General features: G+C 32.3%; 1 long non-coding RNA gene across 2 annotated transcripts in view; it reads left to right on the forward strand.

The window, feature by feature from the left end:
- LOC127738162 (uncharacterized) overlaps positions 1 to 25,997 on the forward strand; it is a 67,824-nt gene that overhangs the window by 15,687 nt on the left and 26,140 nt on the right. The window contains exon 1 of one of the 2 annotated variants that reach the window (XR_007999948.1): positions 13,879 to 14,120. The exons of the other annotated variant lie outside the window; for it this stretch is intronic. This is a non-coding gene — a long non-coding RNA (uncharacterized LOC127738162). Of the gene's footprint in view, positions 1 to 13,878; positions 14,121 to 25,997 lie in introns of those variants that run through there. 2 annotated transcript variants of the gene reach the window in all.

The raw sequence follows: 25,997 nt of genomic DNA on the forward strand, positions 1-25,997 counted from the left end.
TAACGTCGTTAGGACAGTAAAGCGAATTTGACGCGCATTGCAATTCGAATTAGAATTTACGTTTGGACGTTAAACGTTTCGAATGCGAATTAAACTAATTCGAATTAGTTAATGCGAATCGAATTCGAATTACGTGTGAACGCAGCATAAGGAAGTACAAAACACTACATGTATACGTCATATCACAAATATTTCCGACTTTGTATGGTTTTGTAGGAGTAACACTACATTATACATCTTACCATTTATATCATTCAATAACATTTTATAAAATAAACCATCTCGCCATATTATGCACGAGTAGATAATTTTAAAGCTATTGTTGTGAAATATTTTTAAAACTGACTGTGAGTTCAATGGTGCATTTTGCAATGAATAGAAATAAGAAGATGTGGTATGAGAGCCAATGAGAAAACTCTCCATCCAAGTCATAATTTGTAAGAGTAAACAATCATAGGTCAAAGTACGACCTTCAACACGTAGCATTTCCTTAACCCAAATAGCAAGCTATAAAGAGCCTCAAAATTTGTTTTATCATATTTTCGCCACAGCCGCAAATTTCTCCAATTAGCTCCTGTATTAATTGATCTTAATCTCCCTCCGAAATGTTTGAAACGTTGATTTTGTTAAATTGCATTGTCTCATTTTTCCTATTAATTGCACTCTCGCTAGCGATAGACACATATTTGAGCTGGGTTTATAGTTTACAGAAGCAGATCGGAATCAGTTATGACGTAGACAGTAATCATTCTAATCGTAATCATGTTCATTGACCATAACGACGATGAAAGCACATCATATAATGACGTTTCGACATCATATAATGAAGTAAACCAAACCACATTATATAAGATTACGAGCACATAATATAATGACACAATCACATCATATAAAGATATTTGCACATAATATAATGGTAACTGCACATCATATAATGATATGTACACATCATATAAGTATATCTGCACATCATATAAGTATATTTGCACATCATATAAGGATCTTTGCACATAATATAAGTACATTTGCACATCATATAAGAATGTTTGCACATCATATAAGAATGTTTGCACATCATATAAGTACATTCGCACATCATATAAGTACATTTGCACATCATATAAGTATATTTGCACATCATATAAGTATTTAGCACATCATATAAGTATATATGCACATCATATAAGTATGTTTGCACATCATATAATGATGTTTGCACATCATATAAGGATGTTTGCACATCATATAAAGGTGTTTGCACATCATATAATGACAAGTGCACATCATATAAAGGTAAATGCACATCATATAATGAAAATGGTCATAACAAGACAGTGTTGGCGTTCCATATCTGAGGGTTCTGGCAAAATTATTCAGGTCATCTTCCAGTTTCATATTATCTATGTTACTGGGCGTAGGGCAAAAATTCAAACCCTTAGACAAGACTTTTAAAATTTCATCCCCAGTTGAAGAGACTGTTGACAAATTGACAACCGTGTTGTTGGGATTGACCGGAATTTGAGTTTTTCTTCGAAATCTACGGTTGCGAGGCTTTTTAGTTGAATTTGAAGGTCTGTTTAAAGGGTGGTTAATTTGCACACCATCACGTTTAAATTTGTTTATCTGCCTGACGTGAACTTATGTGATTCAATACGTTTGATATCACTAAGACGTACTTAAAAATTTCGTCAAGGTCAAGTTCAGACAATTGGTCACGAGATCGGCAGTGCAAGTTATCACTAAGTTTGTATAAATTATTAACTTGACGGATTGCTTCTTGACGTAACAGATCCATCAAACTAAAGGAACTGTGGTGCAGAATATTATTCCATCTATGGAAAAAATCTGTTGGACTTTTCTCCTGTTGTTAGTGGCGAAGCTTTTAAAACCACCCCTTTTGGAATAATTCCTTGATCAATGTAGCTTTCTAAATTTGAAATATGAAGTTCTGTTTTGAAAATTTTGATAGTATAAAAAGATCTCAATTTCTTAAAATAAAATTGCAAATGCATGATGGAATATGCAGTAAGAATATCGGATCGAGTGAACACACTCAATGCAGACTACAAAAAAGGTAAAAATATAAAATGACTGAATAATAGCCAACGATAAATCTTACGGGGCGATGGATCATAAAATTATGATACAGTACACTACAAAATATAATATATAACAAGTCTGAAAGGGTACAACATCACCAAAAAATAATTAAATCATGAACAAATTTTAGATATTTCGAATAACTAATATCCTTCATCAGTAAGATGTATTATGAATCTTATCTTGACATGTGGTAGTCAAACTGAAATAAAAATCTTGAATGCTATACAAATTATCAATAATCAATACGCTGGTAATTTTTTTTTCAATATTGACGTTTGGGAGGAGGAAAACATTTCTTAAAACTGTAAGAGTCCAAAACGGAATTCCGCGCTTTAAAAAGGAGAGTTCATGGATTCCTAAACCCAGCAAATCTGCTACACTGGAAGACGTTTATATCGACAAAATCAAATCGGATGTTGTTCATCAAGCTAACTACAAGTACTCGTCGTTTTAAAACACCTCTTCTGACGAGAAAATGCCATACAAACGCTGAGAAACCGAGATGATATTGTGATAAAACCAGCAGACAATGGAAGTGCCGTTGTGATAATGGACAAAGCTAACTACATCGCTGAAGCAGAGCGTCAGCTCTCTGATGAGAGATTTTATAAGAAGCTTGACCATGACCCTACTTCCGAGTTTAGTTCAAAATTATTACAGCGTTACAAGCCATGCACAATGACGGTCACATAGATGAGGATACATTCGGATATTAAAAACCAAAGAACGCCAAGCCTGGTCGATTGTATCTTCTCCCCAAAATACACAAGGTTAACAACCCTGGTAGACTCATTGTATCCGCAAACGGCCACCCGACTGAGAAAATCTCGGAATTCGTAGACTTTCATTTAAGATCTCATGTAGAAAATCTTCCTTCTCACATTCAAGACACCACAGACTACCTTCGTAAAATGGAATCCATGAACCCTCTTCCTCCGGAAACTCTCCTTGTCACTCTAGATGTCACCTCATTGTATACCAACATACCTCATGATGACAGAATACAATCGTGTAAGGAAATGAGGGACTCGTGCAACACTTTAGAACCACCTACCGAATGTGTAGTCCAGCTGCGTACTCTGGTTCTGAAATGCAACAGTTTCACCTTTAATGGTGAACATTACCTTCAGATAAACGGGACAGCGATGGGGACGAAAGTGGCACCGTCTTACGCCAATATTTTCATGGGCAAATTAGAGAAACAAATCATTTCAACATCTTTATCCAAACCTCTGTCTTGGTTCCGTTTCATCGATGATGTTGACATGAAATGGATTGAATCCCAACTTAAACTGGATGATTTCATAAGACATGCAAACAACGCCCACCAGTCAATTAAATTTACATATGAAATTTCCGACTCTAAAATATCTTCCTTAGACACTACAACATCTATAAAAGACGGTGTCATATCGACAGACCTCTACTGTAAACCTACAGATAAACATCAGTACCTTTCTCCCCAAAGCTGTCACCCCAAACACTGTACAAAAAGTATCACCTATAGTCGAGCTCTCAGAGTAAAGCGGATTTGCTCCTATGAGGAGGCTGTCACTAAACGGTTACAGAAACTTCGCGGATTTTTGACCAAACGAGGTTATAAGAAATGGGACATAGATAAGGGATTTGCACGTGCTAGCAATAACAGCCGCAATGACCTATTACAATACAAACAGAAGAGGCGCAGCAAAATAGTTCCATTTGTTTTAACATACAATCCCGCCTTTACTAACCTTTCACGTTTGATACATGCCAATTGGCAAACTATTGCCAAGCACCCTAAATTATCCAAGATCTTTCCCAAACCTCCTGTCTTAGCTTTTCGGGGACCAGCAAGTCTGAGAGACTTATTTGTGAGAGCTGATGTCTCCTCTAATAAAAGCTGTTCAACAGCAGGATGGTGCAAGTCGTGTGGTAACAGACGATGTCTGACTTGCCAACAAATACTGAATACTCAAACATTTACTTGCCACTCCACCGGGTCTGTGTACACTATATTTTGCAATGTAACTTGCAAAATCCAGAATGTTGTATACCTTCTTCAGTACCGATGTGGCATGCAATATGTTGGCGAGACAGAACAGCCATTCAACAAACGCATGAATGGTCATCGAAGTGACTACACCTGCAAGCCCGACCTCCCCGAAAGTCGTTATTTGAGATCACCTGGGCACGCCCAAGCTGATCTCAAAAACCTTACCATCACTATCATAGACCACAACGAGGGTTGGTCAAGGGCCGACAGACTTGCTCGGGAAAGGTTTTGGATAAGAAAGCTTAGGACAGTTTCCTCAGAGGGCATAAATGAAAAAAACATAGAATGTGTCACTCATTTTCCCTACCATCACTTGTTTCCAGTAACTCAGGCTTCCGTTTTGGACTCTTACAGTTTTAAGAAATTTATTCGTCCTCCCAAACATCAATATTGAAAAAAAAATTACCAGCGTATTGATTATTGATAATTAAAGCATTCAAGATTTTTATTTCAGTTTGACTACCACATGTCAAGATAAGATTCATTTTACATCTTACTGATGAAGGATATTAGTTATCCGAAATATCTAAAATTTGTTCATGATTTAATTATTTTTTGGTGATGTTGTACCCTTTTAGACTTGTTATATATTATATTTTGTAGTGTACTGTATCATAATTTTATGATACATCGCCCCGTAAGATTTATCGTTGGCTATTATTCAGTTATTTTGTATATATATATATAAATATATACAAGCATTAAACATATGAAAAACTATTTTTCTTTTTAATAATATAATGTGGGGCAGTGTAAAATTGCATCCTTATTAAACATAAATAAAAGTATTTCATCTTCATACATATTCTGAAAATTATCTTATTTTAACTTCTATGTCATTTGGTCTTTGGTGGAGAGTTGTCTCATTGACACTTATTCCACACCTTCTTATTTTTTATAGCATGATTAAAAGGGCTATCACGTAAATCTGCATATATTGGACAATGAATAATGCATGTTGATTCCATATATCAGTGATTTATATGTTTGAATCTATTGAGAGCCAGGTAGGTTTCTACCTAGCTAGAATTGTTTCAAAATTAAACTTATTGATTTTCATAATAAAGATAAATTGTGTCCTTTGTGGAGATGACGTTCTGTCAAGATAGTTCCTGAAAATCATTATTTTTATTCACTTGCGTCATTACGATCTCTAATTGAAAGTTATATTTTGAAAGACAAATGTTTCTTTCTGCTCTATAATTTGCATTCATTAAAACAACTTAGAAACATTATATTAAAGGTCGTCAAGGCGAGATATCGAAAGTTAAAAACATTAAACAAATCTTGTAAAACATATTTAGTCTGACTAAAGAGCAGACTATAAATTTCCAACAATAAAAGACCGAAATATTAACAGTTTACGTATTCTATTTTTTTTTTCAAACAGATATATTTTTAAAAGAGAGGCGAAAGATACCAAAAGGGACATTCAAACTCACAAGTCGAAAATAAACTGACAACGCCATGGCTAAAAAGGAAAAAGACCAACAGAAAAACAATAGTACACAAAACACAACATAGAAAACTTAAGACTGAGCAACACGAACCCTACCAAAAACTGGGGGTGTTCCCAGGTGCTCCGGAAGGGTAATCAGATCCTGCTCCACATGTGGCATCCGTCGTGTTGCTCATGTTAGTACAAACCCGGTAATAAGTCTAATTCGGTAGGTCACATTCGGGAAAAGGGGTCGGGATTGTAGTAACGACAGTAGGAATATAGATCGCTATCATCTGTGAGATGGATATTCCATAACGGTCAACCAATTCGTGATTGCGTCCGTAAAATTTACGAAGGGATGATTTCAACTTGGAACTCTTGGTTTAATAGCTTCCTTGTGAACAGCAACTCTCTATCAATGAAATCATGATAGATAATACAAGCCCTGGAATATCGTATCAACTGGGAGATATATACTCTGTAATATCATATTAATCAACATTTTTACTGAAAATATATAAATAATGGATTCTGAAGCGAGAGGATATTCTTGCATGTTTTGTATGTTTCAACCTGAATGAATAAGTTGCTACTTCAAGTACAGTATCTTTCAAAGTTTTCTTGGTTGCAGTGATTTTATTGTATTTCTTATTCCAGTGAAACAATCAAGGAATTCATTTTAAATAATCATAGTTACTTCAGGGGTGAAAAAACTCATTCCAACAGCAGGTTCGATAAGAATAAGCGGCTTAGCTATTTTATGGCGCAAACTTTTAATATACATGGGTCTGTAGTTATACGTTCAACACTGTTTTATTGGTGTCTCCTTTTACATATGTATGCAGAGGGTGGATATATTATCTCGTTTTAAAAAAAGATTTCTAGAACGATAGTGTAATGGTATTTTGATTTTGCATGTAAATATTCATCGAACTAGACAATGTTTTCTATTCAAATTTAGATCACAGTGTGTATTGCACTTTTATCAATATCTGTATGTGTTGTATCAGTAATTTTGTCTCTAAAATCATGAATATCATTTGCATAAAGGATTCTATTGTCTATAAATCCGCTTCATCGTCAGTTTAAGGAGGACTTTATCGATATTTTAGCAGATAACACAATATTTCTGTTATTTCTTCCATCATTTCATCTGAATGTCATGTTTACTCTGTATGCCTCTTTGTCAAAAATACATGCAATAATGTTCTTCTATTTATTCAGAGGTAATATTAACTTGTAATATTATTCATCAGAGACTACGCAAATACAACAGATAATGTGTGTTCAAAGTCTCTTCGACGTCTCAATTAAATACGATATTGAGCAGATAAGTCACCGAAAATAATTTTCCGATCGGTTGAATAAAGATTACTTTAATTGCTGAAGAATCGTTTTTTCTTTCGCCTCTCTTTCAGCTTGAGCAAAGACTAAATACTTCAGTTATTTGTTAGACAAGTAATTTCCGCAAGGTATAGCAATCAAGAAATATCGACAGCGTCTAAGTAAACAAACTAGGTTCAAGATGTTTTCCTAATAGGGATTGTTTGAAAAAATGTTAGTGGAGTGACATCAACCATATGATTTAATTGTTTACTGTTCGTACCTAAAACGTGGCTATGTCATGTACCATAGGACAGCATTTCACTTTACTGTTCATACCTAAAACGTGGCTACATTATATACCACAGGACAGCATATCATTTTACTGGTTCGTACCTAAAACCTGGCTATGTCATGTACCATAGGACAGCATATCATTTTACTATTCGTACCCAAAACATGGCTATGTCATGTACCATAGGACATCATTTCATTTTACTTGTTCGTACCTTAAAACGTGGCTATGTCATATACCACAGGACAGCATACCATATATATTTTTTTATATTTTGCCCGGTCGTCAAATATTTAAATGGCAACAATTCATCTCGATGTAAAAGAAATCCATTATTCATCAAAATGGCAGAAGAATAACACATTCTGCTGTCTGATTGATAAAAAAATGTATAAAAATATGCAAAATTATTAAAATATAAAACTTCTGTTTCAATAGAAACTAGATAGAAGAAGAATATTCCTTTTGTAAATGCACAAACTTAATGGTGATTGACTAGAAAGAAAAATCTGTTCTTTTAAGAACTTGTGCCTGTCCAAAGTCAAGAGCATGTAATTCAGTGGTTGTCGTTGGTTAAATCTCTTTTTTCTTTATTCTTTTTTTTTCATAAATCAGGCCGTTGGTTTTTTTCGTTTGAATAGTTTCACATTTTGTCATGTCAGCGTCATTTATAGCTAACTATACGATATGGGTTTACATATAATTGCTTCAATCCACGTTATTTAGACTATGTTGGATAGTTGTCTCATTGGCAATCATGCAACATCTCCTTACTTTTTACGGATTGTGCAAAATCTTTTAATTTACATAAGTAGAACCAACACCATATATCATTATCCATGGTCTTTATAAATGTAAATAAAAGTAAAAGTACCAAGGGGGCAAACTTCTTAGCCAATTGCAAGTTTGCCGGGTCGAAGTAAGGAACCAAGGCATGTTTTGAAGCATCTCAACATATTATTGACATGTTACAGTAGCTTTGAAATTTAGTCCATACCCTATTCATGTTGGAAGAACTACTTATTCATCGTAATTTTTAGCAATTAATTAAACTACACTTTCTAAACAGACAATGTTATCCGTAGAATTATTATTTAACTGGTTTATCCCTAAAGAAATGTTTTATTCTTTTGAGGATCACTATTATTTACTGGAACTTTTAATGAATAGTTTTTTTAACAGATTTAAGTTATCGGTCATTTGCTTTTGTAGCTTGTTTATCAAAAAGCATTTGTGTGTTGTACTGTTTTATCATATTAAACAGTCTGTTTGTTTAATTCTTACAAAGTTTTGAAATGTTTATCTATGCCTCAAGGAAAAATACACCGTAGACCCTATTAAAAAGTCACTCGATCATGACCTATTGCTTGTTGGTTCGCACAGCTATGTTTTTTTAATCTTTAAGTTCTGAATTAATTTAGTTTATACAGTGTCTTTTACTCTGCATCCCTTTTAGGTTTCCTTTGTCAAAACACAATTTATTCAAGTTTTATATGAAAATAAGGAGATGTGATATGATATGACCAGAGACCAAAGTACGAGACTGTAAACAACCATAAGGCACCGTGTGGCCTTCAACTATACCGTACAGTAAGCTATAGAAGGTCCAGGCATGAAAAAATGTGAAACAATTCAAAGGAGAAAAGCAACAGCCTGATTTATATTATATTTATGATGTTAAATATTCATTATAAAGTTACCAATTTGTAGGAAAATTATATAATTATTTAGGATTCGGTTTTCTTTTTCAAAAGTGCTTTTCCTGTATTCAAATTACACCTCTCATTAGCTCTGACTTTAAGCAGTAAACTTGAAAGATATCATAATAACTCGAACACATTAAAGAATAACATGCTATTCTTTACATAAAATCGTAATATAAACGTTTCCCGTATGCTCTTAATTTTCAGATAAGTAACCAATTTGCAATTTAATAACATATAGGGTCTGCAAGAAAAGCAATTTTGGAATTGTTACCTGCCATTAAATTACAATCTATTAAGTCAATATACATGGCTCAAAAGGTTATTTAGGTGATTATTTTACGTTTGAAATGAAGATAATTGAGTAAAATGTCATGCTTTAGAATTCACTTAGAGAGAATTACCAGTTTACATCAGTTGTAAAAGAAAATATATGTTAAAAAACCTATTTACGACTTATACGATTTTAATGACATGATCTGCCTCAACAAATTTACAAATTAAGTTACGTTAACAAGCATTTCAATTAGTATCAGTCTACGATTTTGCATACTTAAGAACATTTTAGAACACTTTTACGACCTTGATCGAATCTTCTTTAATTTTTAACTAGTCGCAATCAAAAGACGCTGGTTTTAATGAGCTTTTCCCTCTTTTAATGAGATTACACAATGTATGTGTTCAAATATGTCCTGCAAAGAAAACTTACTTTCACGTATAAACTGCTTGATTAGAAAATTAGATATTGACAATTCACTTGGTAACCCAACGGCACTTACTACAACGTATATATGAAATCCTGCACAATCATAGGTCCGTTTTATTCTTTTTTGGAATTTCAACAATAGATAAAGAAATAAGTCTCCCTTCTCTCTATCGGATACCAATTTAAGATGTCCTTAAAATAACGTTATATTTTTTTCTTTTTCTTTGCTAAATGCTACACCGTGAAAACCAATTTTCAAACATTTCCAAATTATTATGTTTAAGGTCTATTTTATCAGCAAACATAATTGGCTTTCAGTAATGCAATGGAGCTGCCTACTTTGTGGGCGGAGCAAATAAAATGTGGATTCTAAAATTTCCAAGACCAATCAGGGCTACATGCAATATATTTCCCTCGCCTCAAGCAATAGTATTAAAAAAAAAGTTTGTCCAACTGAAAATATTCCATGCATCTTAATACAGGGTCTACATGGATGAAGGGCGGAAATTTCGACCTTCTGCTAGAAAATGAGATATGATGAAAAGAGACAGAAATGTTGCCTTGCACCAAGTCACCCCTAGACCCTTCTTAAAGTATTTGAAAGGGTTATTCTACGTTTACAGATTAAAGCACTCTCCCTAAACCTCGAATCTAACGTTCCTACTCTGACAAGACGTATCAAATGGATGCCCCCTTTAGACAAATGTTATACTGTCAGATTGGGAAGTCCAGAGATGATGACCATATTTCTATACGGGGTCTCTTTGTAAATCTAACATAATGTTCAATGAAACAAACATCAAGATGCTTTAGATCTATTCTTTATTGACAATACTGTTGTTTTGTTCGGTGAACGTATTTTTAGATAGATAAATGCGTTACTACTATTACCACCGAAATTGTCCTTTATTTCTTACGAGGCAGACATTAAACAGGATTTCAAGAAGACTGAAAAGAAGCTTGTATTATACTATAAATCCACGTTCCGTTATATTTCATGATGTTCTTTCATTGACTACTTGTAAATAATTTGGTGATATTGTTGATCGCATATATCTGACTTAAATTTTAAAAGGATACCATAGATATATTTAAGTCTGCTTCTTTGTTTGACTTGCATTTAGAAATTGACAGTGTGGATCGGTTAAGAAGTAAGCTTTACTATTGAAAAGATCACTTATTCAATTGTGAAATTTCTATTTTTATGTAGCAATGTTTCAGCAGTAACTGCATGTGTAGTATACACCTTCAATTTATTACGATATTAAAGGGCTTTCGTTTCCTATCATTATTTTCTAGATAGATCTAGAGGGTTGCTGCTGAAAAAGCCTTTGAAACTAGAGTTGATAATGGTAAAGTTATCTGTTCGACAGTTTTGAAGACGCCATCATCATTCAATTGGTCGAATACGGAATATCTGCGTCACACTTCCATTCCTTAATTGTGAGATTACCGGAATTTTACTTCTCGTGAGCAAAATAAAATGTGCCTTTAGTGTAGCAGTAATTGCTTATGCACGGAAGTTGATAAATAGTTGTCAAGAGATTCCTTTTGCATTAGTTTTCTGTGTTGTATTTGTGATAAAATTATTTTTAAATGTCACTGCTGCAAGTATCTGAAATGGTCTTGTCTACCCTTTGTACTATAGAACAGTTGACCATTATGCATCACCTTAGTTCACCCCAGTTATAGGAAGGGTTTGTTTTCACAATCTTTAGTTTTCTGCGTAGTGTTTTGTAAACAGTTGTTTTTCTTGAGGTCTAATTTCTTTTTGGTATGTTTTCCTTCTTACTTCGGATTTTCATGACACAGTTTTCTGCCTCGGTTAAATGATAAAAACCAAGTAAAGTTCGGCTATTAAAAGATTGACCAGGAAAATAAGCAATGAATTAATTAAGGTGTTGAACACACAAAATAGCAATATCTATCCATGATCTAACCATATTAGGATCTAAAACGAGTAACTATTTATTCCGATTGTGAGTCATTCGTATATAGGCTCTTGAACGAATCTCTTTAAACAAATATTTGTCAAAAAAGCGATTGTTTGCTAGTTATCTTGGTTATCTTGTTTATTATTTACACAACAAAAATCTGTCTAACCTATTATAATGCAAAATAATATCTATGGTATATCAATTCATGACAAGAAATCATTGCATGATAAAAAACAATAGCGCTTTTACTACTGTTCTTCAACTCAAAGGCAAGACTGATGAAGAGTAATTATCTTTTAGATGTTAATAACTCTACATTTTACATATTTTACCCTATAATTGTTTTGAACGACAACATGTTTGTTGATTTTGGTGGATTAATATATCAGCAGACAGTCGGTAATCCAATGGAAACTAAATTGTGCACTACTACTGGCCGATTTGTTTTATTGTTTTATAATCAGATGACTCAAATTTTATCCAGAACCTTCTCAGAGATAAAAAGAAAAAAAACATTTTGAAATTGTGCACCACGTTATCAGTATTAAAAACCAAGAACATGTTTAATTTCACTTTCATATATACTAATCATCAAAAGTTACGATACACAGGTTTGAACTCCAATTTATCATTAAATATAATAAATAGGAAAAACTGTTAAATTATATAATGAAAAACATTCATTTGCAAAGAAAATGCATATAATTAAAAGAATCTGACCATATTAGAAAGTGAGATAATACCGTGTTGTTGAACACAGGGGTAAAATTTATTTTGCGGAAAATGATGACAAAAATCGGCACTTAATTTCGAAGATGAGAATTAAGTATTCAAATATCTGCAAAAGCATTCAAAATTTTAAGCAGACCATGTTTAAGTTTAAAGGTTTAAGTCTAATATCGATTTTTTTATTTTTGAGTGAAAATACGATTTTTGAAATAACAAAAAATGAAAGAAAAAACAATTCGCGTATTTGCCTTAAATCAATGGTTTTGATAAGAAAATAACACTCTGTGATTATTAGACCAATTGGGCAATTATTTACCTTGGTAAAGTGTCTCCAATTTCACTTTATATGTAAAATACATTGCATTGTATCGTTTCTTTTGTTGACTAGTATATATATTGATGATGTCATGTCACTCAATCACCCACATTTCAATGAGTGCTTACAGCTCAATTATCCCATTGAAATTGATATTAAGAATCCTACCGATATTGACACAGATGGACGACTTCAAACTATAATTTATGACAATCATGATGATTTCAACTTTCCAATTGTTAACTCCCCATTTGCCAGCAATAACAAACTTTCTGCTCCGTCATATGGCATTTAAATATCTCAGTTAATTTATTACGCTCGTGCAAGTATAACCTTAATGGATTTCTTCAACAGTGTGTGCTCCTTACACAAAACTATTCCAACTGAGTTATGAGGAAGAACGACTGTAATTGACACGTCTACATAAGTTTTACGGTCACCATCACGAATTGGTTGACCGATACGATGTGTCGGTGTCTCAACTCACTAGAGACATGACATGTTTTCGTGGTCTTCGATCTTGAGATACCAGTATAGTTGTCTGATCTGTAATTTTACCGATTATTTCTTATTCCGGATTGTGAACTTTTGACTGAATGTGGATTCACATGGAGACTGATGCATTGTAGGAGGCGCTTTAAACCCTGTCGACACAGCCGGTATGGCTCCTTTTTAAGTTCATGTAATTCCTTCAGTTTTTGTTCGGTACCGTTGATTTGTCTCTTCTTAATCAATTTATGAGATTTGAACATCGGTAAACTACTGTCGCCTCAATACAAACGTCACTTTAGTCAGATTCAACGGGCATCTGAATCAATATGAAGAAAGTGAGATGTAGGTTAAATGAACCTTACAATATGCAACAAAGATCTTAACTTCTCATACATTGACCTTATAGCTTCAGTAAAAACACATTTTTTTTACATTTCATTAAAAAAAAAAACAATATGTCTCAAGAGTACTTTACGTGGACAAAATGTTTAATTGATAATTTGACAGTAATTCTATAACAAATTCTGATATACAGATATTCTATTTTTATTATAAAATATTATTTCAAGATTGAACTAATGCTGTGTCTTACGTCCGGATTGACGTGATATGTTCTTGATGACATTCCTTAAATCAATGCTTTCTTTTAATGAAAAATGACAACTGAAGAGAAATGCTGACTGAAACAATGTTTTTCAAATTGTCCCAATCAGAACTAGTAAGCCATGATGAATGGTTATTTTATGACAGTGAGAAATTAAAAAAAAACAATACTTCATTTTACGCGTCAGTGTTCGACATGTGGTTTGTTGCTGTGGTGCGTGGTTCCTTTGCATGCTGTCACACTATGACTGATAATAGACACGAATTCAATTAGAAGGACAATTATTAAATCAATAGAGTGATTTATAGCTTAGTTCTATAACAGTATCATTTCATGATCATATTGTTCATATATTGAAAAATATCTGATTTTATCATAAAAGTTACATAAACAACTAATATTCAGTCGATAAGGACTATACATATAAAGTTAAATGGTAAGTTTTACTGTAGTCACTTTGTGTTTATGATATTATTTGTTTGCTTCTTTTGTTTGCCGGAAATATTTATTTCTGTTTTTCTTGTAGCTAAACACTAACATGATGGAAACTTTTGATAACCTTATTGTATTTTTTTCATTTGTTCGAACTTGAAATGTTCAGAAAAATGTTTTGCTACATATAGAAATATATTCTCTTTATAGTTGAAATAACAATGACTCTTAATAATTTTTTTCATTTGTTCGAACTTGAAATGTTCAGTAAATGTTTTGCTGCATATAGAAATATATTCTCTTCATGGTTGAAATAACAATGACTCTTAATATTTTAGCCGCGGATAATGTCGTTTAGCTGTGTTGCATATACAAATAATTAATTGAGTGGATTTAGTAAAAACAAAATAAAAAGCAAAAAATAAGTAAATAATTTATCTAAAACAAATATATAAATGAATGAATAACAACGTCACTAAGCAAAAATCAAAAAAATCATACATAATTGTATTTATGATGATTAAATTTGTATATTGTGTTTAAGTTAAACGACATATGCTATAGATAATCAAAGGGTGAGTTTTGTGCACACGTCCACGATGTATGCATGTACTAAGTCAGGTTATCTAGACCATTTGTTGTTTGTTATTTTTCTTCATTTGTATGTGTTTTTCGGAGGAGTTGGTGGTTGTTGTGATCTGTATTTTGCGGTATTTTTGTAGATTCCTATTATCCCTTGTTATGCATTGTACATAAAGATTAAATATACCGTTAGAAATTGATATTCCGATATGCACTTACTGTGCATCTCTTATAGAATGAACACATAAACTGCATGGATATCGTAAATTCACTTGACCATTCATCTCGGGTTCCCGTGTGTTGTTTTACGGTCAACTAGCTTGAATTATATCGAGGGACATACAAAGGGTACATATTCTACACTGAATGTTGATTTTTCTGAAACTTTCAAATATTTTAAGTATAAATAAGTTTTTCTTTATTCTAATAGATCTACTTCAAAAACGGCTATATACATTCATATTGTATTTAAAAAACATTTTCAAAAAACATATATAGTCACACTTTAAAAAATTAGTATGATTGCACTGTTACAGGTTTATGTTGAACTAATATCATTTTATTCATGAATATTTATTGAACAATAGCTACGGAAACCGAAGAAAAAGAAAGTAAAGCATAATTACAAACTTAAATTGTTAGGGGATGATCATTCAGTTAAGATTAGGGGGCAGGAGAACTATGATATTTTGGAAATAGTTCGGCATGAAAAATGAAAAAACAAATCATGCAGCGTTGACTCAAATGGGCGTCCGCAAATCAAAATATTAATTTCAACCGTAAATAGACCACATTGACAGGAATTAACTCCTTCATTTTAGTAATACTAAATGTCAAATAAAAATATAAACGTTTGAACTAAAGTTACTCTGTGTATCTTGGAAGAAAATATAAGTTACTTTTTTCAACGAGAAAAATACAACTGAACCAAAAAAAAAAAGAAAAACTTTAGGCTAACCCAGTCGACAAGTCAACAAGTACCACACGAAAGACGCGGTGTTTGTATGATCCAACTTGATTGTTGTGATCCGTCCCATTCTAACTTCAAACAAACGGGACAGATGAGTCTAAATTATTAACTTTTCAATTGGACTGTTTTTATGTGCATTTTCTTTTTCTGTGTATTTTGTCGGTCATGAAAGAATGTTTAGATGTCATTTTGTTTTTTTATGTCGCTTGGGTAATATGTCGCATTGACATATACCCGGCAACTCTTTTTTAATAGTCTACATCAACAAAACCTTAGTTACTTTCCATAACCTGTATATATGTAGTTATTTCTCATTATCTTGAAATTACGAGCTGCGATTTTTGATTTCAAAAAACGTCACTGTTAATTTTTACACTTAAATGATCGGATTCATATGGTACTTGAATGATATTTCCATGAGTTAAATTGTGTAAGCATGATGCTTGAATTAACAAGCAAATCTAATCGTTGTTGTCTTCAATGCGACTTAATTTTTTGTGCAAACAATTATCTAGTCCGGAGGACTGAAACTATTTTTACTGGTCAAGTTCCGGGTTATTATTGTAACATATGACGTGGGGCGATATTTGTTCTTTATCTATGTTTTCTGATATTTTTTTTACTTATTTTGCTATTCTTTAATTTATATTTCATATTTGCTGCTTTAGCTATCAATGTGCAGCCCCAAGAAAGCCCCTTCCCCCAAAAAAATAATGAAAATAAAAATTGAGGGAAAACCGTAACAGCTGCGAAAAAATGTCACCTGTATTTTGTTAAAAATACCAAACCATCTATTAAAACAAGTACTTTTAACCTTCCATCTTTTGGTTTTTAAATAATGTGAATGAAATTCAAAATTTTCAAATTGTAACTTAAACTTTTCTACAAACGATTTTCAAGATTTGTGAAAATTATCATAGCTAGTGACGCAATTTTACACCAGGCTGCTCATACTGATGAAGAATATATGTTATCCGAATATTTATTGGATTTTGTATTTTTTGTTTTATATTTGTTTATAAATTATCATTGTTCGGTGTTGTTGTACACTTTTTTAGACGTATATTCTATTTATTTACCGTGAACAGTATCGTTCTCCATAACGATTCGACACCCTCATAAGAATGATGGTTTAACTACTATCTAGACGTTCTATATAATATATACAAGGTTTCGAATCCCGCTAAGGGAAAAACAAAAATTTGCTAACACAAATTAGCAGATTTAACATTATTGGGCTAAATTTGAGAAGAAGTATATATAAAGTGCCTAGAAAATTAACCTAACAATGTTAGAAGATCTCTCTCTCTCTCTCTCTCTCTCTCTCTCTCTCTCTATATATATATATATATAGATTGCCTAACAATGTAATTTTAACACACTATTTAGTATGTAAATATAAGAATGTTTAAAATATTTACAAAATGATCAAAATAAACGCAATATTTCGCTAGACTAACTAGCTTTATCAAGCGTGCATCTATCCAGGTGAAATCGGATGTAGATCATCATCCGATTTCACCTGGATAGATGCACGCTTGATAAAGCTAGTTAGTCTAGCGAAATATTGCGTTTATTTTGATCATTTTGTAAATATTTTAAACATTCTTATATTTACATACTAAATAGTGTGTTAAAATTACATTGTTAGGCAATCTATAATTTTATTTGTGTAATTGAATTAATCTCTGTACTGATTAATCCACACTCCCATAGATTTGTATGTCATGTGCTGCTATTTATAGGCACTTATATATATATATATATATATATATAAATGTTTTCAATTTAGACTTGTTTACATTTTTTCGTTTGGGCTTGTATTATATATGCCTTTGGGTTTCTATGATCCGTTCATCCTATCTCGACTCTTCAAATTTCAAGAGTCTAACCTAAATTGAGGTAAATTGTATGGCCTTCCAAATACCGTTTCGATTCATAACATCACTGAAGAGACATTAATTGTCGAAATCCGGATATGGTGTACTAGTGTTTGCACCTTTCGTTTGCGGTATACCATCTTTTCCGGTATACCATCTTTTCCGCAAGTTTATTGTTTTCTGTTTGGTATTAAATTAATAGTTAAGATCCATTTTGTTACATCTGGTGATCCGTTTATTTGGCAATCGCCAATGTCAGTCAGCAGGGTTTAAGAACATCCGTTGTTCGGCCTGCTGGTCAAATGCGTTTTGTTAAATTATACTTTTTCACTTTTTTTGTCTTTTGGAAAATGTTGTTTGTGCTGTATTTAGACCCCTCTACCAAGAAATTTGTTTTGCATTCACACGCAATCATATGTTTGAACGTTGTTTTCAATTTAGACTTGTATATATATATAAATGTATATCAAAACTAACAATACAATTCAATTTGTACGGAAAAACCAAGAATAATACCAGTATATACACAAGTGCAACTAAAGCCATATATAAGAATATTCTTGTTATTGCAAGTCACGGAACTAAATTAAGATAGACATTTTTCGACATGACAAGTGGCTATTACGACTCAAAGTAAAATAGAGAATTGAAACCTTCGACTTGTACACAATGTTAAATAACTGTAACTCCTAGTTTTATCCGTAAGCATTTTAATGGTCTTTATCCTATATATATATGCATTCGTTCTCTCAAGTAAAACCGATGTGTAATCAATTAAAGTAAATAAATAACATGGAATGCATTGGTTTAATTACTATGTACCTCTATAACATACAATCTCCTGGTGAAAAACTAGTACCCAAGTGATTATTCAAGTTTATATTTTATTGTTTCTTTTTATAATCGAAGTTTTGTTTTTGCTGATTGAGTCAGGAAGAATTCAGTGTTTTAAATTTACATTTTCTTTATGCCTAAAATCTTATATTTAAGTAAAGTATTAATGTTATTCATGATAGATCGCATCATGACAATAGTTTCATACAATTTGTTTATCCCTGAATAGCACAATTCATCATCAGACTAGGACGGAATTGTTTCTAGATTATATAGAAACGATAACCAATCTACAAGATTCCCTTCGGGATATATTTACTGGATGTCTATCTCTCAGTGTAGAACCGTAACATGTAGAGTTTATTGATACATCAATAGTTCATCTCACAAAGTGTAGTATCTTCGAAGTATGACTGTTTGATGTAAAAATATATATTGATTGAAAGGTACAAATAATGAATTATTAAAATTTAATAAAATTGAGACAAATTTTCACGTCTGTTAAACCGTTTTGTCGTCTGTGATATTGATACTTTAAGTGGGGTTTTTCTCGTGCTGGCTTTAGTTTCACGTTTTTCTCAATTCCTTGTGTAAATCAACTTTTGAAAAGAGGAAGAGTTGAATCTAAACAAATCACATTTAATCCAATTATCCATAAGTAATGTGTGTATTTTGTTTACCCAACTTTTGAAATTCACTCCGAACGATAACCTCCGATTTTACAGTGCAGGACGGATTTTGTTTACATCTGCAGGATAAGTACATTAAGCTTGCTTTCAGTTTAACTGCGATGATTCTACAATGATATGTTTTGGTTAGTATTGTTGTGCTTTTAATTTTGTTTTTGTCATCTATTTTTCCGGTGTTTTCATTTTCCACTTATGAAAATGGGGTTTAACTTATAAGATCATGGTTTTGTTTTACTTGTTGTGACTCGGGACAAATTTAATACTTGAAAGAAACTTCCGTTTTTGTTTTTTTTATTAAATGTTTTTTTTGTTCTGATTTTTATTGTGAGTTCTCGTGTGTACATTTTATTAGGCAAGTCAGGATCTGCTCAATGATTACTTTAACTGATATTTTCCTGGTTTGTTTTTACTTTTCGTGACTTAGAGCAAATTTAATACTAGATAGAAACTTGTCAATTGTTTAAGAACGTATGTTGTCTTTTTTTTTTTTGTATCGTTTTGTTGTTGATGTGCCACCCTCATTTCTTTTTAATCAAATTTGGCATAGAAATACTTGAAAATCATTTGTAATGAGTGTTTGTAAATAGGAAATGTCCAAATTACATTATTACCTCGTATAAGAGGTTTCTCAACATCATACGAACGAACAAAAATCGCCCTAACTTGACGTAACTTACCGTAACGAGAAATGAGGAAGCATTCATTTATTCATTTAATAATATAGGACTATCGGCTGTTCACTTCCCATAGAAATGCCCTTTACATAAAAAAAAGTACATGCAGGATTTTTTTTAACCATTTTGAGTTGTAGACATATTATATTGGCTTGATATATATAATAAATATTATACAATTAACGATTCAATCAACACTGTAGTAAGTCTAATTTATCAGTAAATTTTGGCGAAGAATATGAAATATTTAGACCAAGGACAGTAATAGTACAAGAAATTTTGATAACATGAAATCATATCGAATTTTTTAGTACATACATGTGAAAAAGAGAAAATGTAATACTTTGGGATGGGAGGGGCTGGGTATCTTTTTGAAAACTTATCTAGGCTCAATTCAAAGGTAAAAATTCCTGCGCAAAAATTAGGTAACACAAATCTAGGAGTGAACGCCTCTAGGGAAAATCGGTTTTTAATTTGATAAAAAAACATCCTCGGATCAGAGATAACTTCGTTGTCCCCAACCCCTAAAATCCAAATGATCACTTCTTCGCCTTAAATGATTAATACTGATTTATATTCTAGCTAAACTGGCATACTCAAGAAGATATATAAAGGGAAATATTGAAATAAATATTTGAAAAAAAACAGTTAACTTGAAAAAGATGTTCTGTAATGTATTGTGTTTTTGTTTTTGTTTTTATTTGTTTTAATTTCATGGCCTTTCTTATTCTTTGTGTGTATGTTTTTATTGTCGTACAAATATTAGTATAAATTAATTTATTTTGTTTTCTTGTTGTTTGTTTTGCTTTCTTTTATGACATGTTGTTTATATTTTCTTCTGTTTTTATATTTCTTATTTTTTTCTTTTTATTTTAATCATGAAATTTTTAAAAAAAATGTATCTTTAAATAACTTTGTGAATCAGTTTTGTTGGTGCTGTAGCACTCATACTTTCAACTAGAATAAACAAAACTCTATTACTTTACGATCGATCGAGTGCACCTTTATATTTCTGTAACTGATTCCCAAAAATATTTTAGAGAAATTTAATAAATAGCGGTGTTAACGACAAATATATACCCAAGAAAGCATAAAACTTGCCGTCTTATCTTACTGTAAGTAATGGTTGCTAAAATTCATTATTGAATACTATCGAATAAATGTGAAGATGAATGAAGAAATTGAAATGTCGTAAAAGACATATTATCTCTTAACCCGTTTTTATTAATATAAATTGTTATCAAATTTGCTTTACACTTAGATGTATACATGTATTAACCTGAATCAGTAAATATGAAAAAATTGTTATGGTTACCGAGTTTTTGTATTAGACCTTTCTTACTACCTTGTTTATGAAGTGACAAAATTTCATTTCTCTGTGATTTTCAAAATTCAATATGTGTTGTTCGTCCACAAGAGGACAGGAAAAGATTATTCTACTTTGTTTGAACTTTCAGAACTAGCTAAGACCATATGCACTGCTGATATATTAGTCTTGCTTGCCCTATAAATCCATGCAAAACCTTTGCAGTCATTCATGCATAAAATGTAGCTCGAGTTACATTTTGTAACAACTTTAAACGGACCATCCTTAAATTCACAGCTGTGACTTATAGTTTACTCAAATTTTGATCTTAATACCAACATAAAATATTTTTTTATTATCTTCGTCACTATCAAAGGTGTTTTCACTGACAGTATACTTAGTCTATATCTCTTTAATACGGAGCCCTGTTGGTCTCATACAGATATAGAGTTGTATTTTTAAAGTCAAGCGCGCTGGAGATGTAAAGTCTAGCGCTGTAGATTTAAAGTCAAGCGCTGGAGATTTAAAGTCAAGCGCTGGAGATGTAAAGTGCACTTTAAATCTACAGCACTAGTACTGGACTTTACATTTCCAGCGCTGGACTTTACATATACAGCGCCTAGACGTTAGATCTACAGCACTTGACTTTAGATCTACAGCGTTGGACTTTACATCTCCAGCGCTTGACTTTAAATCTACAGCGCTAGACTTTACATCTCCAGCGCTTGACTTTAAAAACCACAACTCTTCATCTGTATGAGACCAAAGGGCTCCGTACTTTAACTATATAGTTCGCATATTGATATACCAAAATATCAGCCGTGAGCCGTACAGACAAGAAACTATGTTAAAATTTTAAGAAACTTGTTTCTTGAAATTTCAACATACTTTCTTGAAATTTCAAGAAACAATACAGTTTCTTATCAAATTAAATCAAAATCGTGTCAAAAAGAAGTCAATAATAAGTTCGGGTCAGATCATACCAATGTCCGGCCATACTTTTTCGACGTCACAAAGTCGGAATATGAGAATTTCTGAAGCGTTCACAAAAACTATGTATTGCAATTGAATACGATAAAATACAGTATATCCTTTTTGTATCATGTACAATCACCCCAACTGATCACCTTTCTGTTTTGATTATGGCAAAACCGTTTGTCGACATTAATCTTTTAATCTGATAATGCAAACAGAAAACAATAATTAGTTGTGAACTGATAATACTTTAGAACGTTTTATTCCGGGTGGGGGGGATTGAGATTTTAAATAATTATGTCCTTTTGTTTTGTTTTTGCTTTGTTTGAAACAAACATTGATACCGAATGTGGAGAAGCATTTTTTCCTCTCATATTTTCCGCAACAAACTTTTTATCCTATCTAAAAATGAAATTAAATTAAAAAAAAAACCTAAACATTGAAATTAAACCTTGTCACGCCAAAAAATATATCTCCTCCGCAATCAAATTTTCCCCTTTGGTTAATCTTTATCAGACCTGTCCTTTTTCATCATTCAATAAAGCAGAACATAAAAACTTGTATAAACCAAAATGGAGCAAATATGAAACCCGTCTTTAATCTATTCCGAGTTAGACTACTCATACAATCTCTTGAAAATTAACATCATATATCCTCCTTATACATGTACAACGAAAACCTTGACTGCTTTAGTCTGTGTAAACTGCGGGTAAACAAAAAATAAAGAGATTTCATATTAATCAATCATATTGAAATCACTGTATGTAGAACATGTAATAAAAGAGTTGAAAATATTTAGAGTCATTGGTTCGTTGTACCGTCACCCAAGATGGCAATTTTCTTGTGTTGTAGAACTTTTTGGGGTTATCAAAAAGACGTGTGCCTGTAATAAATGAAACATATTAAAGTTGTGTCATCTCAATCTCTTTTCAATCCTTTGTCATATGTTAATCTCGTCGTGATATGCATGAAATACTTGTCACTGAACGTTTAACCTCCAACTATCAATCAATCAAATGCAAACCAGATGCGCGGAATTTTTTTTTAACGACATTACAAAACAATGTTCTTTTTTTAATGGATAAGGGAGATAAATCGAACGCATATACGACATGCAAACAACGAAACTCAACGTAAGATTACGCAACATTCAACAACACAAAATAAATTGGAACACTAATGTTTAACCACAACAATACAATACAATATCAAATTGTTTCCTGTTGTCTTTAAACACACTGGCAATATCGGTAGAAATTTCTTACTGAACAAAATCACTGCTCCTTATCGATACGTTCGTAGAGTTTCGCCCGTTCGTAAGATGTTGAGAAACCTCTACTAGTATTCGAACTTTATGTAACGGTTTCCTCCAATCGATATCTCCTCCCGTAGATACGTAATGGAGAGAGGAGACCATAAAGACTTTGATGTCGCGGCGGAATCGATAGACGTACGTAGTACAGGCATCTTATGGTTTTTGATCAAGAAGCCTTGTTATATTTTATTTTATCTTTTTTTTTTCATGAAATCTAACGATTATAACTGTGCTTGTTTATGCTTCTTTCGTGCAGTATCCGAGTGCAGAATAAAAACGTATCTTCATTAATCGTATTGGTTGTGGTTTATTGTGTTAACACAGAACGAGCATATACCACAAGACAAAAATTAAATCTATATAAGAAATGCAGTGTTCCGTGATCAGGTCGTACTATTTTTTACATTATTAATCGCTCATCTAAAAAACATCATTCAATGTCCTAAGTTTTTTCTGTGTACAGCATGGAATGTTGTGTCTTTGTGTCCTTTTATAAGATATGGTCATATTTTTTTTCTTCATCCGTCCGTATTGAGTTTGTTTGTCGTTATGTATAGCTTTCTATGTGATAATGTCCTTCAATTTTGTTTTTACAATATTTTAAAAATCTTTTGATAGTCTCTGTTCAAGTTTATTCTTGAATTGGGCTGATTAAGAGCTTGACATTTTATGTATAAACTTTTCTGTTTGTTGTTGACCTCATGTTAACCTCTAGATATCGTTACGATTTGTGTGTGGGTGGTTGTGTGTCTGTCATTGGGTTGTCATTAATGTAAACCCCGAGTTTCGTATTATTCATATTTTAACATAGAGCGTACTTGAACCTACCTTTAAAACTATTACAAAATTGGAATATAGCTATAGAATCAGGTTTAATCAACCATTTTCTACATAAGGAAATGCCTGTACCAAGTCAGGAATATAACAGTTGTTTTCCATTCGTTTGATGTGTTTGGATTTTTGATTTTGCACCTTTTGTCATCTGCTTTTCAAATCAGTACAAATATACATGGACTTTGTACTCATCATTCTGTACTGTTATCAAACGTTTTAATACATTATGACGTCATGCCTTATAAATCCCATAATGTGAACCTTTGATCACAATTGTTATGATCAATTTCTTCTAATATAGAGACTTAATGAGCGAGGCGAAAATAAATGCTTCGTAATCAAAGTGACTGAGGTGATATATATGTTGTGGACACGATGCAAGTTTGTACAAATTATAATTTGTACAGGGTTTTTGTACAAGTTATAAGTTTTTTGACACATACCTTTTTGCACCAGGTGATAAAAGTTTATCTTCTAAAATTTATCAGCTTAATGTCTTAAATTCAAATTTATATACTTCAACTTAACATTTAGTGTTATTCTCCTTGTCCTAAAACTGGAAATAAGGACACCTGAATGGTTTAAATTCTATTTTTATTTTTCTCTTTATACCAAAATCATATCCATAAAAAGTCATTTTGTGTTCTTATAATGTTTTTTGTATCAATGCTCAGTATTAGACTGCATCATGTAGTCATGGAAATATGACAGAATTATGTGAAACAAAAGACTGTGTGCTTGTATCATCCATTTGTGTTAAGCGGTTCATAAAACACTGATAACTTGTACAAAAATTCTGTACAAATTATAATTTGTACAACATTACAATTTGTACACAACATATACATGGTACAGGCGACAGGTACATGTACCACAGAGGCGTTGTAAATAACAGATATGGCGATCTTCTTCGGCAACAGATATATATATATCTCACGGTTTTAAGTGGGAATTTTTATTTACTTCCCAATGTTCAATGTAGGTGTTATTGACACACCAGAAGTTTATGGCATCCACTATTTTTTATTCATAGGTCTTTTTTAATAAACACTTGCAAATCAAAATAACAAAACATGTCGGTTAACTTGTTATGTATTGAAGCTCTAGTTTAGTGATAAACTAGACAACATTTTCAATATCGTGTTTATATTAGCTGACATTTATCGGAAATTAATATTTTGATAGCAATTATTTATGTTATTTATGTTTTCTCATCGATAAAGTTTTTCAGTGGCTAATAAACTTTTAATATGCGGATAGGTAATACAGAAACTGTCTGGAACTAGTCTTTATTTAATGCATTTTCTGCATTAGCAGTCTGGGCAATATTCCTATCTAGAAGTTCAGAAAATGCACACGGAATCGTACAATAACAGGTGTTGTTTACATTGAACTGGGTTTGGATTACACGGCAGTACAGGTGAAAGTCTTATAAACATAAAAGAAGAATGTGTCTGAGGACACAAACGCCCCCGCTCAAGCTTTGCAACGAAAATGGGACAGAGGGTCAAGGGTAACAATTAATGCACCCGTTGCCTACGGCGGGGGCATACAAAGCTAAGATTTTAAAAAGCCATAATTGAATTCAGAGCCTATTTTATGAAATTTACCATCTGCATGAAATCGTATCACCGAACAGGAGTAACACAACGGGTAATACCAACGGATCAAGAACTACCAGTTCATTTTTTCGTGTTTTGTTTAGTTTTTAGACTTTATAAGTTTTCTGCGTATTATCTTAGTTTTTTTTGTAATCTGGAAGTTATGATTATAATCTTCGCCCGTCTATCCTTAATTAGTGCAATTTTCTCCTCTCCGCGAC

The sequence above is a fragment of the Mytilus californianus genome, unplaced genomic scaffold (assembly GCF_021869535.1).
Source record: "Mytilus californianus isolate M0D057914Y unplaced genomic scaffold, xbMytCali1.0.p SCAF_4, whole genome shotgun sequence".
Lineage (NCBI taxonomy): Eukaryota > Metazoa > Mollusca > Bivalvia > Mytilida > Mytilidae > Mytilus > Mytilus californianus.